This window comes from Lissotriton helveticus, chromosome 9 (genome assembly GCF_964261635.1).
Source record: "Lissotriton helveticus chromosome 9, aLisHel1.1, whole genome shotgun sequence".
In the NCBI taxonomy this organism is placed as follows: Eukaryota; Metazoa; Chordata; class Amphibia; order Caudata; family Salamandridae; genus Lissotriton; species Lissotriton helveticus.
Window position 1 is genome coordinate 463,359,154 of NC_136070.1, and position 13,147 is coordinate 463,372,300.

Sequence of the window (13,147 nt, forward strand, 5' to 3'; positions counted from 1 at the left end):
TACATGGTAACCCTAAATTCCAGTTATCATAAAATATTCTTGATTTTGTTATGATTGCGAATCCAAAAACCTTAAATTCAGCCCTCGTTTGGAAAGATAGTGAATGTAAAACACTACACAAGGAGTGAGTATACATAGTTCGTCCAGAGTAAAGAATAGATGCCCAAACTTGCAACATACTTATGAATACTTGCAGAATATAATAGTATTAGTAGCTGTGAAAATGTCTGCTACGGTGCATGAAGAGTAAGTCAACTACAATGTAACTCTTTGTTAACGTATTTTTATGGATATCATAGTGAGCGTATTTCAGCCGGATCATGCACTAGTAGAAAATCTGTCAACTGGGCTGAGTTTGAGTTTGAGTTTAAAAGTATTTCTATAGCGCGCGTACACCAAGCGGTTTCATGGCGCTTTTTGTAGTACTACAAACCCAAGTGGACAGCAAGAACTAGAAGCCAGGTGCAAGGGGTTTAAGAGGGAAATGCCTGGGAGAAAAGAAAGGTTTTAAGAGCTTTGCGGAAGAGGGAATACTGGGGACAAGATCTCAGGGAAAGTGGGAGAGAATTCCAGAAGGCCGGAGCCACAGTTGAAAACTTGGATCCTCCCCATTTTTTCCGTTTAAAACGGGGTACGGTGAGAAGTAGTTGGGTGGACGAGCGCAGTTCTCTGGTCGGGGTATAATCGTGAATAGCAGAACTGATAAAGGCAGGGGCAGAACCAGACCGAACATTAAAAATGATACAGCCCAGCTTGAAGAGAGCACGTTGCTGGACAGGGAGCCAGTGTAAAGATATAAGAAGGGGGGTGACGTGATGTGACTTGGGTAAGTTAAACACAAGGCGAGCAGCCTGGTTCTGGACCAACTGGAGACGCCGCACGAGGTACGCCGGTATGCCGCAATAAAGAGCATTGCCGTAGTCCAAGCGGGACGTCACCATAGCCAGAAGTATAAGTTTAAGGGCAGATGGGGGGAAAAACCGGGAGACTTTACGTATAGTCCGTAGGGAAAGAAAAGCTGAAGAGACAACCGCACCAACTTGAGAGTGAAGGGACAGTTGATCATTAAATTTAACCGAGGAAACAGGGAGGGGTGGAGGACCTAAAGAAGGGGGCCAAAAAAGTGAAGACCAAGGACTGGAGCAACCACCCGTCAACACCAACTCCGTTTTATCGGGATTGAGTTTCAGGTGGTTGTGATTCATCCAGTCCTGAATGAAGGTCATAACAGAGTGAAAATTGGATATAGACACAGAAGAGGGAGAAAGTGAAAAAATAAGCTGGAGATCGTCTGCATAATTATAGACAGAGACTTCCAGCTGTTGTAAAGCAAAAATAAGAGGGGCAATGTATAAATTAAATAGCAGTGGTGACAATGAGGAACCTTGGGGGACCCCACACTGCACAGACCGGGGATCAGCTGAAAAATCGCCCAAGCGGACTGCTTGGGTGCGACCGCTCAGGAAAGAGGACAGCCAGACCAGGGCAGACCCCCCGATCCCCGCCGCGTCGACACGTGAGAGTAAGATGGCATGATCCACCGTGTCGAAAGCGGCGGAAAGATCGAGAAGGACCAGGGCCTGGGGCTGATTAGTGTCCAGGCCCTCTCGGAGAGTGTCCAGGACGGAAATGGCAACCGATTCTGTCGAGTGCGCAGGGCGGAAGCCGGCCTGCCTGGGGGCCAAGACACTGTTCCCTTCCACAAAGGAACTCAATGTACTAACTACGTGGCGTTCCAGTACCTTAGCTAGAAAAGGCAGGAGTGAGATGGGGTGGTAATTGGCTGACACAGAGGGATCAGCACCTGTTTTTTTTAAGAGAGGTACAATCACCGCCGCTTTAAGAGAAGGGGTGACAATGCCCTGGGAGAGTGAACTGTTCAAGAACATGAGAGGTGGTGAGGGACAAGAGCAGTAAATCTGTTTCAGGATATAGGTGGGACAAGGGTCCAATGGGGAGCCAGACTTAATCGAAGAAAGAAGAGACAGAAAGGAGTCAACCGTGAGAGGGGGAATGGAGTCTAGACGTGCTGCAGCCAGAGGAAGAGGAGGGTTGGTGAAGGAACGAGATGGAAGTGAAATATTTGCTCTGATCTTACTGATTTTATCGAGGAAAAAAGAGTTGAGGGAGTCACAGAGGGATTGGGAAGGAGAGGGTTTGAGTGACGTTCTGTCAGAATAGGCTAGATCTTGGACGATGTCGAAAATTTCTTTTGAACGGTTCTCAGCGAGCTGGATTTTAGCAGAGAAATAAGTCTTTTTAGTCTCCAGAATAGATTTTTTATAAAGGGCCAGAAGATTGGTGTAAAGATTTCTAGAAATAGGACAGTAGTCCCGTCGCCAAAGGCGCTCCGCTCGTCGAAGATTAAGTTTTTGAGTCTTCAGCTCCTCTGAAAACCATCGGTTGGCATCTTTAGGACGCTTAGACGCGATACGCTTTAGAGGGGCGACTGCGTCGCAACCGGCCCGCAGCCAGCCCTCAATGGATTCCGCTTGTCCAAGAGATGACAGTCCTGAGAGATCCGGGCTAGATGCAGAGAGTATGGTCGACAAAGCGGCCACCTCAACTCGGTTCCATGATCGTGTCCAGATATGTTTAACAAGAGGGGGCGTAGGGACTGAACGAAGGGATGAAGAAAAACAGATGAGAAAGTGGTCAGACCAGAGACAGGGGGAAATGGAAAGTGAGGTAACCGGGCAGTCTCGATGCCAAATTTGGTCGAGAGTGTGACCCAAGTTGTGGGTAGGGGCGTGAACAGCAGAAATAAAATTAAGAGAAAGGAGTGACTCAGAAAACTCCTTAGATGCTGTACATTCCACGGGATCGGAGGGCCAGAAATTAAAATCGCCAAGGACCATAATTGACGAATGATTGACCGACAAGGTGGCCACCAAATCTAAAAAGTTAGGGAGAAATGAATGCGGGGAGGATGGGGGTCGATAAATGAGGACACATGTAAGGGGGGGAGTGAGGGAAAGTGAGCGAGCCACCAGGCAATCTGAAGATCCCAAGGGAGAGACAGTTAAAGGTTGAAAAACGATTTCTTTCCGGGCAATCAATGCGACTCCTCCACCTGGCTTGCCGGGGGAGCGATCCACTCGGAGAGCGTAATAAGATGGAGGAAGGATTGCCAGGAGAGAAGGAAGGGAGCTATCAGAGAGCCAAGTCTCGGTGAGAAACAAAAGATCAGGTTTGCGCGACTCCAGTAACAAGAAGAGGTCCAACTGGTGCTTGACAGCTGATCTGGTATTGAGGTATATCGCAGAGACAGCCGTTGAGGGAGGGCCAGTGGGTGGGCAGGTAACGGGGCACCCGCTCGGTACCAAAGATGTACGACAGGCGTGGGAAAAGACGTTGGGTTTAAGGAGGCCCAGCCTGTTAATTCGGGCCAATATGGAGCCCTCCAAAGGCCACCGGCCTTGAAGATCCGTCAACTGAGCAGGTGTGTATTGAATTAGAGGGGCAGAGTGACTAGCCCCTAGCCTTGATCGGCCGCGGACGGGCGCAGACGGGCTTTCCTTTGAAGCGCCTTCGGCGCGCCATCGTCGCGCCCGCTGCGCTCGTCCGCTGCGCTTCCGAGGAAAACACATATTTTATAGGGGAAGGGGCGATGGGCGTGGCCTTTGAGGGGGCGTGGCCTGCGGGCAGAACGAGGCGCTGGGAGAGCGTCCCTCGCTTGGAGAAATCTGCGCTAAGTCTGCAGGTCTAAGCGTTAAGTAATGGGGTAGGTAAGTTTTAAAACACAATAATCACACAAATGATAAAGTCACAATTTTTAAAATAAACAGCCTCCCGGCCTTCCGCCTCAGGAGGGTAGTACTTGCAAATGGCGACGCTCGTACTCAGCGTCCCACTTGTAGTGGAGGGCGGTGGGCGTGGCCTTTGAGGGGGCGTGGCCTGCGGGCAGAACGAGGCGCTGGGAGAGCGTCCCTCGCTTGGAGAAATCTGCGCTAAGTCTGCAGGTCTAAGCGTTGAGTAATGGGGTAGGTAAGTTTTAAAACACAATAATCACACAAATGATAAAGTCACAATTTTTAAAATAAACAGCCTCCCGGCTTTCCGCCTCAGGAGGGTAGTACTTGCAAAAGGGCTGCAACAGGATCCTCATTTAGAGTGGTCCACCTTCAGGTTGGTATCAAAGTAAGTAGTGGCTTCACTCTTATCCTCTGATGAGTTGTTTCCCTGATGACCCCCTGCAGTGCTCCGCGGTCATGGTCACTCACTGAGAGGAAAGATCACTGAGCTGTTTAAACTCTTATTTCCATCTGGTATGGTTCAGGCCTCATGGAAGCAAGATGCATTAACCACACTACTAAACAAAATTCAGTCTGGATACATCTGACGGCAAAAAAATTATCTCTGGGTAACACTTCTAGCAGCCTTATGAAAAACTTTAGAGAAGCTGGTAGCTAAACAACTGTGCATTGTCCTGGAAGAAAGAAAACTGTTAGACGACTGGCTGCTGAGCTGTTGCCAACAGAAGATCCCAAAGCTGGTGCTTGTCTCTATAACAGATGACATCAGCTTCATACTAGATTTAGATGATGCAGGTACAATGATGCTCCTGGATCTACTGACTTTGATATGGTACATCAAAAGTGTTGTTGAGAAGAATTGCAGAACCTGGCGTCAAAGGTATGCTGTGTAATTGTTTTAGAGCCTTCTCTTTGATACGGCTTTCTCAATTATTAGTCTTTACTTCATTTCGGTTGTCAAGTCACATGATTAATTTAGGTGCTCTGTAAGGCTCCTCCATGCAGTTTAATCTGTGTTCAACCTCTGCTGTGCTGTATCCACTCATTTGGATGGCAAGTGTTTTCGTATATGAATGACACACCGATCATGAACCAGTAGAACCAAAATGTGCTTGATCTCTAAGCTAACTTGCATGATTGGATACCGTCAAGAAACTGATGGACCCCATCTTCCTAAACCTTAACGCCGATAATCAGAGCTCTTACCTTTCTGTAGAGAAACTTCACTGGAGAATCTGTTCACATCCTTTATCCATGGGTAACCCACCAATCCCCGTGGCAAAGGTCTATTCTTTAAGTGTGATTCTTAATGGGAATCTATCCTTCACCCATCATATTTTCTATGTTGTTTTCCCCTGCTATAGGTTACTGAAGGCACATAGGAAGATATTACCATTACTTCCAAGTGTTTCCTGATCTGCAGAAGTATGTTCTTGCATTGCAGATAGGTTGGATACTTTAATTCCCTAAATTTAGGCTTACTGGCAGCTCAAACTACTAGGCTCCAGAATATTCAGGATTATTAAGTAAGACTTGCCTGTAAACTAAAAACATATGATCATGTGACTGCTGTAAGGCATACACTTCACTGGCTGTCCTTGGACCAAAGAGTCAGGTTAATACTGTCTGCCTTACTCATAAAATCTACTACAAGATCACCCCTTCGGACTATGATAACAATCTAAAGCACTAATACCCACAGAGATCCTGAGATCTTCACATCATTCTCTTCTTCAGGTTCCCAGGATAAGTAAAGCTTGCAGTTGGGGGATGGCCAGTCACCTTTCAGGACCCTTAGGTTTGAAATGAACTTCAATCAACCAAGTCTTTCCTATTTAAGTAACTGAGGTGCTGGCCCTTTCTCTTGAGATTCATAAATATTGCTTTTTAGATTGTGCACATGCCAGAAATATATATTTTTTTAAGTTTGGACTATATTGGTTACGTTGAGTGAGGTGTGTGAGGTTTGAACAAGAGGGTGAGAACAGAGACTATCGTGCATGCAGCTAATTATCAACTTTTCTGCCAAAAATAAATCAGGGGCAATAGAGTGTCCACCCACTGGATGCAATGTTAAAACACTGAGTAAATACTTTAACAATAAGACCTAGCACCTATTTGTGGCAGAAGATTCTCTTTAAATACTGGAGACACCTTTTATGTGTTTACATAGGAATATTTGTGGGGTGCCCATTCCCTTGAGTATGTCTGTTGGTACTACGGATAAACAACAGATGTGACTTGTTTTTAAAATCAATGGTACTCCTTTTGTCTACCTCAGAAGGATGAAAGGCTGAGAGGTTTAACGAGATTCAAACCTCTGACTGTGGCATTAAACACAAATTCTTAGATTAGATACATTAGCCCACTAAGCTACCATATCGGGGTGCTGTGGTCTCTGTGCTGCAACCTTCACTTTCATAATTTTTATATAACAAATATATTATCGGGAGTGGCTACACTGCGGGAGTAGGTAGATTGGAAGCAGGATAGCATTCAATTGACAAAACCATTTTGGTTTTATCGGATAGAGATGATTTTGCAGTTGATAGAGGAGGCAAGGCAGGGATTCATTTGCCTAGTGGCACTTTTAACACATCTAAGGTAGCTGTTAGAAATGAGGGTTTCTAGTTGGCAGAGGTAAGTACCTTTGACCAAGTAGGGAACCTTCTTCCTATTCCGGGTAAGGGGAGATACACTTCTAAAATAACCCCTGCTCACCCCCTTGGTAGCTTGACACAAGCAGACATGCTTATCTCAGAGGCAGTGCGTAAAGCATTTGTGCGTACATACTGTAACACCAGTTTAGAAAAATAAGCAAAACTTTTTCTACACCAACAACACCAAAAACGACACAAATCCAACATACAATACTGTACAAATAGTTACAGTGCAAAATAACCTTTAAATTGCAGGAATAACGTGAAAACACAGCTCCTCTAACTCAGTAGCTAGGTTTGAGGCTATCGCGATACTGAACACGACAGAGTCTAACAATTCCAGCCAACCGCGTTGGTACGGGTCAGCTAAAGTGTCAACAGACTCAGAGACAGTACGTTTCTTGTTGCAGCCAATGCGCTGATGCGAGTCGGTCAGGGCAACCGTCACAATGTGAGATGGAAGCATTGCAGCATGCGGCTCTGTACAGGCAGCGGCATGTTGACGGAGTCGGTGAGACCAAGGCGTGCGCTGCAGGGTGAGACGGTCCTCGATGCGGTGCTGGCAGGTCAGGGTGCAGCGACGGAGCCGGTTGATGTTTGAGTCGGGCATCAGCGGAGTCTGTGACGTCTGCAGCGTGTAGTCAAGTGGTGCGGAGTGCGGTGCCCACAGGACACAGTGCAAGCAGCAGCTTGTTGATGGGGTCGGTGAGACCAGGGTTGTGTTGCGAAGCGAGGTGGTGCTCTCTGCCGTGCCTTCAGGACATGGAATCCTGCGACGGACTCGGTGCCAGAGTCGGTTGCCATTTCCTTCTGCGGCGACTGAAATCAGCGGTTCCAGAGACGGTGCCCACACGGATGGTGAGGTCTTTGCTGTTCCTGAGACCTCTTGAACAGGGGGCACGCACCACTTCAAGCCCTTGGAGACAGTTTGCAAAAATAGGATGTACACACAGTTCCTCTCCTTGGCAGAAACAGTCACTGCAGGCCAACCACAGACAGCACACAGCAAAGGGGCAGTACTCCTCCAGCTCTTCTCCTTGGCAGAGGTTCCTCTTGATTCCCAGAAGTAGTCTTTGATGTCTTTTCAATCCCTGACTTCCAACAGGAGGAAAGCTCTACTTCAAGCCCTTGGAGAAAACTCTAACAGCAGGATGATGAAAGTCCAGTCTTTTCCCTGCCCAAGACAGAAGCAACCACTGCAGGCCAACGCCAACAGCACACAGCACAAGGGCAGTACTCCTCCTCCAGCTTTCCCGGTTCTTCTTCCTGGTAGGTTCCTTAGTTCAGCACTAATCTAAAATTCAGGGCCCCACTTTTTATAGCACAAATTCCTTTGTTCTCTGGTGGCAGAGAAGCTCTTTGCCCAGCCCAAATCAGTTCTGTCCTCTCTGGTGTGGCTGCTCGGTAGGAGGTGGAGACAGCATTGTGTAAGCCAGACATGGCCTTTTCAGGTGTAAGGGAACTCTCATCCCACCACTGTGAATGCAGCCCAGGTCTATTCAGCCCAGCCCTGACTCCTTCAGGAAAGGCAGCACACACATAAACCCCGCGCTGGCTGCCTGAGAGAATGTACATCTCCAGCCCCTGTCACTCCAAAGTCAGACAGCCAATCCACAAACCAGCAGAAGCACACAGGATGGCTAAGCAAGAAAATACCCACTTTCTAAAAGTGGTATTTACAAACACACAATATAAAAATCAGCTTTACTAAAAGATGCATTCTTATTTTCTGAGTTCAGGCATCCTAAACTCCATCTTTCTATCTTGTCCCAATGTGAAGTTATATTAAAAGATGTTATAAATAAACTCCCATTCTATCCTATGGGACAGATAGCCTTTCAATAGTGAAAAACGTAATTGGCAGTATTTCACTATCAGGACATGCCACACACATCAGGGCATGTCCTACCTTTCACATACACTGCACCCTGCCCACGGGCCTACCTTGGGCCTACCTTAGGGCTGACCCACTTGTAAGAAAAGGGAAGGTTAGTGCCTGGCAAGTGGGTGCACTTGCCAGGTCGACATGCAGTACTAGACTGCACAAAGGCACTGCAATGGCAGGCCTCAATTACATTTACAGGCTTCTTATGTGGGTGGCATAATCAGTGCTGCAGGCCCACTAGCAGAATTTGATTTACAGGCCTTGGGCACACCTAGTGCTCTGAACTAGGGACTGACAAGCAAATCAAATATGCCAATCATGGAATCACCAATCCATCATAACAATTTACAGGGAGAGCATATGCACCTTAGCACTGATCAGCAGTGGTAAAGTGCCCTGAGTCATAAAACCAACAAAAACTCAGAAACAGGAGGCCAAAAAAGCAAAAAGTCTAGGGATAAACCCGCTGGACAAGCCAGTTCTAACAGTAGCGCAGAGGGTAAATAAGCCTTCCTCAAAGACTGTGTACTATGCAGATCACAGAACAGTATTTTATGTGCATAGCTCAAAGGGTTCAATGGGTTCCTGCTTTTGTCACAGAGATCCTTTTGTTACTGTGTTGTTCATGAGTTACAATTGTAATCTAGGTTGGAACTGTGTTTTTCCCCAGTTTTTAGGTATTCTTATTTTGCTAAAAAGGGTTTCTTTCAGTAGAAATAAATTCTTAATAGTAAAGCTAATTCTAACCACTGTGTTACATTCTGAATCCTAAATTTGTGCTTTCCCAGCCCAAGCACTCTTAAAAATGCCCCCCAGTATGGATAACATTTGAATCCTACATCTTGTAATCCCCTTTGTATTATATAACATTTTCTATACACTGTTTAAAACATGTATGATTCATTGCCTCTGTATGTGTGTGATGTAAAATTCTGTGACAACCTACACTGTTATGAGAGGCTCTACAAAATAAATGAAACACATATAAGACAAGGGCTATAGAGAGATGAGGGGCATGGTTGGAGAATGATAGTGAGGAAATAGTTGAAGAGCCCCAATAAAGATTGCCATATCCTAGTGCACTGTAAGGTCATCATTAACTATGCTTTAAAAACGAATACAATTGAATTTGTAATGAAAAATGTGGTGTAGAATACACCACGTTTGCCATATTGCTCCACCTTTTCTTGGGGGAGAACCCCCCCAACTCCGTGTAGTGATCAGACTATCTTGTTGCGCTCGCTCGCTATGCACTGTATGGGGGCTGGTCTGACAAAAATTTCCAAGGGCTGCTTTGGGTTCCCAGTTCAGCCCTGATGAAGAAGGGAGGGAGGGAGGAAGAGGAAGGAGGAAGGAGGGGGAAAGAGGGGAGGAGGAAGGGGGAGAAAGAGAGAAAGAGGAAGAATGGCGAAGGGAGAAGGTGGAGGAAGGGATAAAGGGACAAGGAAAGGAGGAAGGGGGAAGAAGGAAGGAGGAGGGAGGGAAGAAGGAAAAAGGGAGGAAGAAGGACAGTGGGAGGAGGAAGGGCAATGGGAAGAGGAATGGATGAGAGGATGTCAAGAAATGGAAGAGTAGGCAGGAGGAAAGGGGAGGATGAAGGATGAAGGAGAAGGAACGCAAAGGAGGGAGGAATAATGGGAAGGTAGCAAGGAGGAAGGAGGGAAGAAGGAGGAGAAAGGAAGAAGGAAAATAGGAAGGAGGGAAAGAGGAGGAGAGGAAACGGTGGATGGAAGAAGGAAGAAGAGGATGATGAATGGGAAAGAAGAAGGGAAAAGAGAGGAGGAAAGAGAGAACAAAAAAGGGAGGAGGGAAGAGTAAGGAAGAGACTAGAACTACAGTGGGAAGAGAAAGAAAGATGGAAGGAGGAAAGGAGGTGGGGAGAGGAAGGGAGGAGGGAGAACGTGCAGGGAGGGGGCAAAGAAGGAGTAGGGGAAAGGAGAATTGAGGAGGAAGGTAGGAGGGAGAATTAAGCAGGTTCGGTGGAGCAAGTAAGGAAGGAGGAGCAAGAGAGAAGGGGCGGAGAAGGAGGGAGGGAAGAGAAGAGAAGGGAGGAGGAAGAAAAAGAAGGGAGGGATGAGGAAGGTAGGAGCAAGACAGGAGGAAGGGAACAGGAAGGAAAGAGGCAGGAGAAAGGATGAAAGGGAGAGGAAGGGAGCAGAAGGTGAAGGAGAAAGACGGAGTAAGGAGGAAGGGCAAGGAAGTAGGAGGAAGGGAGAAAGGAGAAAATGAAGGGAGGAAAGTGGGAGGAGGAGGAGTCTTCTCCCGCAGAGATTTATGTGCAGTCTGTAAGGTGCACTTTGAATCCTATAAAGGTCATCTCAGCTTTTCATTCTTTTGAGATCGATAAAATGAGTAACAGAGAGGTGACTGCGGCACATTTGTTTCCCACAGTGCAAAAAAAATATGCAGTAGCAAGTGCGTCATAAAAAACAACGAATAATTGTTTAACAGAAAAAGCAAATGTGTCAATGAAAGTTAAGGTTACAATGAATACAGACTGCCCCAAAATAAAACATTATTGTGTTAAACACATTTGAGAACCTTTCGTGAACAGTGCATAGGCCATGTGGTTTGCTGTGGAGTATTGGTGAGCATAAATAATTAGTTAAGGGTTTTGTAATGTTCAATAATGAGCGTATTGAAATCATCTTAACTGGTGTACAGCCCACTTAAAGTACCATCAGCAGTGGACAGCAAGGAGTGCCATATTATACCTGGAGTTGGCAATGTGGCTCTTATACTAGGGAGAGGCTAGAGCTGCCACAAACAGAAACCCAGACGGGAGGAGACTGTGTCCCTATAGCAGACGAGGAGATGGGTAAGAGGAAGAAATGGAGAACTTGTTGGAGGAGAAAGACTATCCGGGTTAGAGGTGTCATGTCTTTAACCAATGATTCAAGGATGAGGAGAAGATAGTTCATTTAGCAGGAAGAGCAGGGCATGAAATGGAAATAGTAGGTGTTGGTGGTGACTGTCGTGGAACACCTACTTCCTTCTAAGAAGAGTCTGTATTCTATCAATGAAAATCAAATGAGGGTGGGAATGGTATTGCTAAACCAATCCCTGCATGCTTCAAAACTACAGATGCTCATATGTCTGCACACTCACGCCCTTGCTTATCTCTGATTACTCCTGTTTGCCCAAAAACCTTTATCATTGTATTTGTGATTCTGCGTGCCCACACCTTCTAGTAAGCCAGTAGTAGGCATGGGCCCACACCTGCTAGTAAATCAGCAGTAGGTATGTAGCATTCTTTCTGAAAGTAGTTTCCTACGCTAGCAATGAGCATCCCCTCAAGAAGCCGTATGCCTTGATCCCTTTGCCCCACACAGTACAACAATTGCACTGGTATAGACTCGATATAAAATGTGTAGAGAATCCAGACTAGTAGTGTTCATGGCTATTTTGCAAGTCTGGCCATCAATTCTTTCTTGTGGTGGGCGCCTAGGATGATCACATTTTGAGCTTCATGCACTGTTCCACAGCCAACATCTTTAGAAATGTGGATTGCATTTCAGTATATGGTAGTGTGTAAGCCGATCACAGCAAAGAGTATCTGATGTGAGTGGAAACTCATGGTTACCATTTAGAACCATCGAATACAGATTCAACATTCGGTGTGCTAGAAAAACTGGGCAAGAGTCCCCCTGACTCTTTTACTGCAATAGAGTTGCCTCCTGTACTAACATTCCACCTAATCGCTACTGTAAAGACATTGTGTGCTTAAAAAGCACTATTTTCCCAAACTGAATCTGATTGCATGTCAGAGTACTAATAAAAAAAATATTATCCAACATATACATTATGTCCTAATTATCATGTGCGAACATATTGCTCTGATTTTCTATTAGTAAAGAGAATGGGGCAATATTCTTGTACATGACATTTGGGGCATGATATTTTGTCAAATACTTAGGTCACAATATTCTATTAAAACACCAGTTGGCTGGAGGTTGGCCAAACACCGTGTGAAATTTGTATAGTCCTATTAGGTTGAGACCAATTCAGTTTTCTGAATATCTTTCAGCAGGCGCAACTTGCTACTACTTTCCCCACAATCTTGAATCTGAAATTCCACATCATACCAAGTCGATTGGAAAAAAAAATCTGTATTATAATGCATCATTTGGTTTTCATTCTTCTAAAAAAACCTTGAGAGAGATCCATAAACTCACTGTAAAAGAGGTTAATCTTGACATGCCTGGACTAATCTTGTTGCCCATTTCTCACAAATTACCTAGAAAAATAATATTCAAGTTCTTTATTGTACAGAACATTGAAAGGCGTCCCTACAAGTAGTTTGGATTCATATACTGAAGATGGCTCTGCTCCTACTGTTAAAGCGTTCGCCCCTGCAGCCCTGAATTTTTGGGTTTAGTTGGGCCCCTGTTATTGGACACATACAACACAGCACATTCATATGTGTACTCTTTGATTTTGGCCACATAATTGTATTGCGGCACGCCCAGTAATAATTTTTAGGTCTCACCTGAGACAGAGCATGCATTTTCGCTTGCGAAATCCTCTGTTACTTAAAAAAAAAAACTAAAAAGGGGTTAGAGTCTGGGTATTAATTACCAATGGTTGCATCATCAATATTATTTCCTTGCTTCTCTTTGGTCAGCCCATGCCAGTTTCACTTTCTATTCGGGAGTTGGTCTCTTCGATGGAGTATGGATCAAGTACTGGTTGATATCTTTATTAGTGTCCTTCCGCTGCTCATGCTCGGATTGAGGTACTTATTTTCTCTGCTATCCCTTTTGCTCTGTTGCTTTTTGCTGCCATCTATCCCCCCTGCGTTTTGCCACATTCTCTTCTGCCCGACTGCTTGCTGCCCTGTTCGTCCC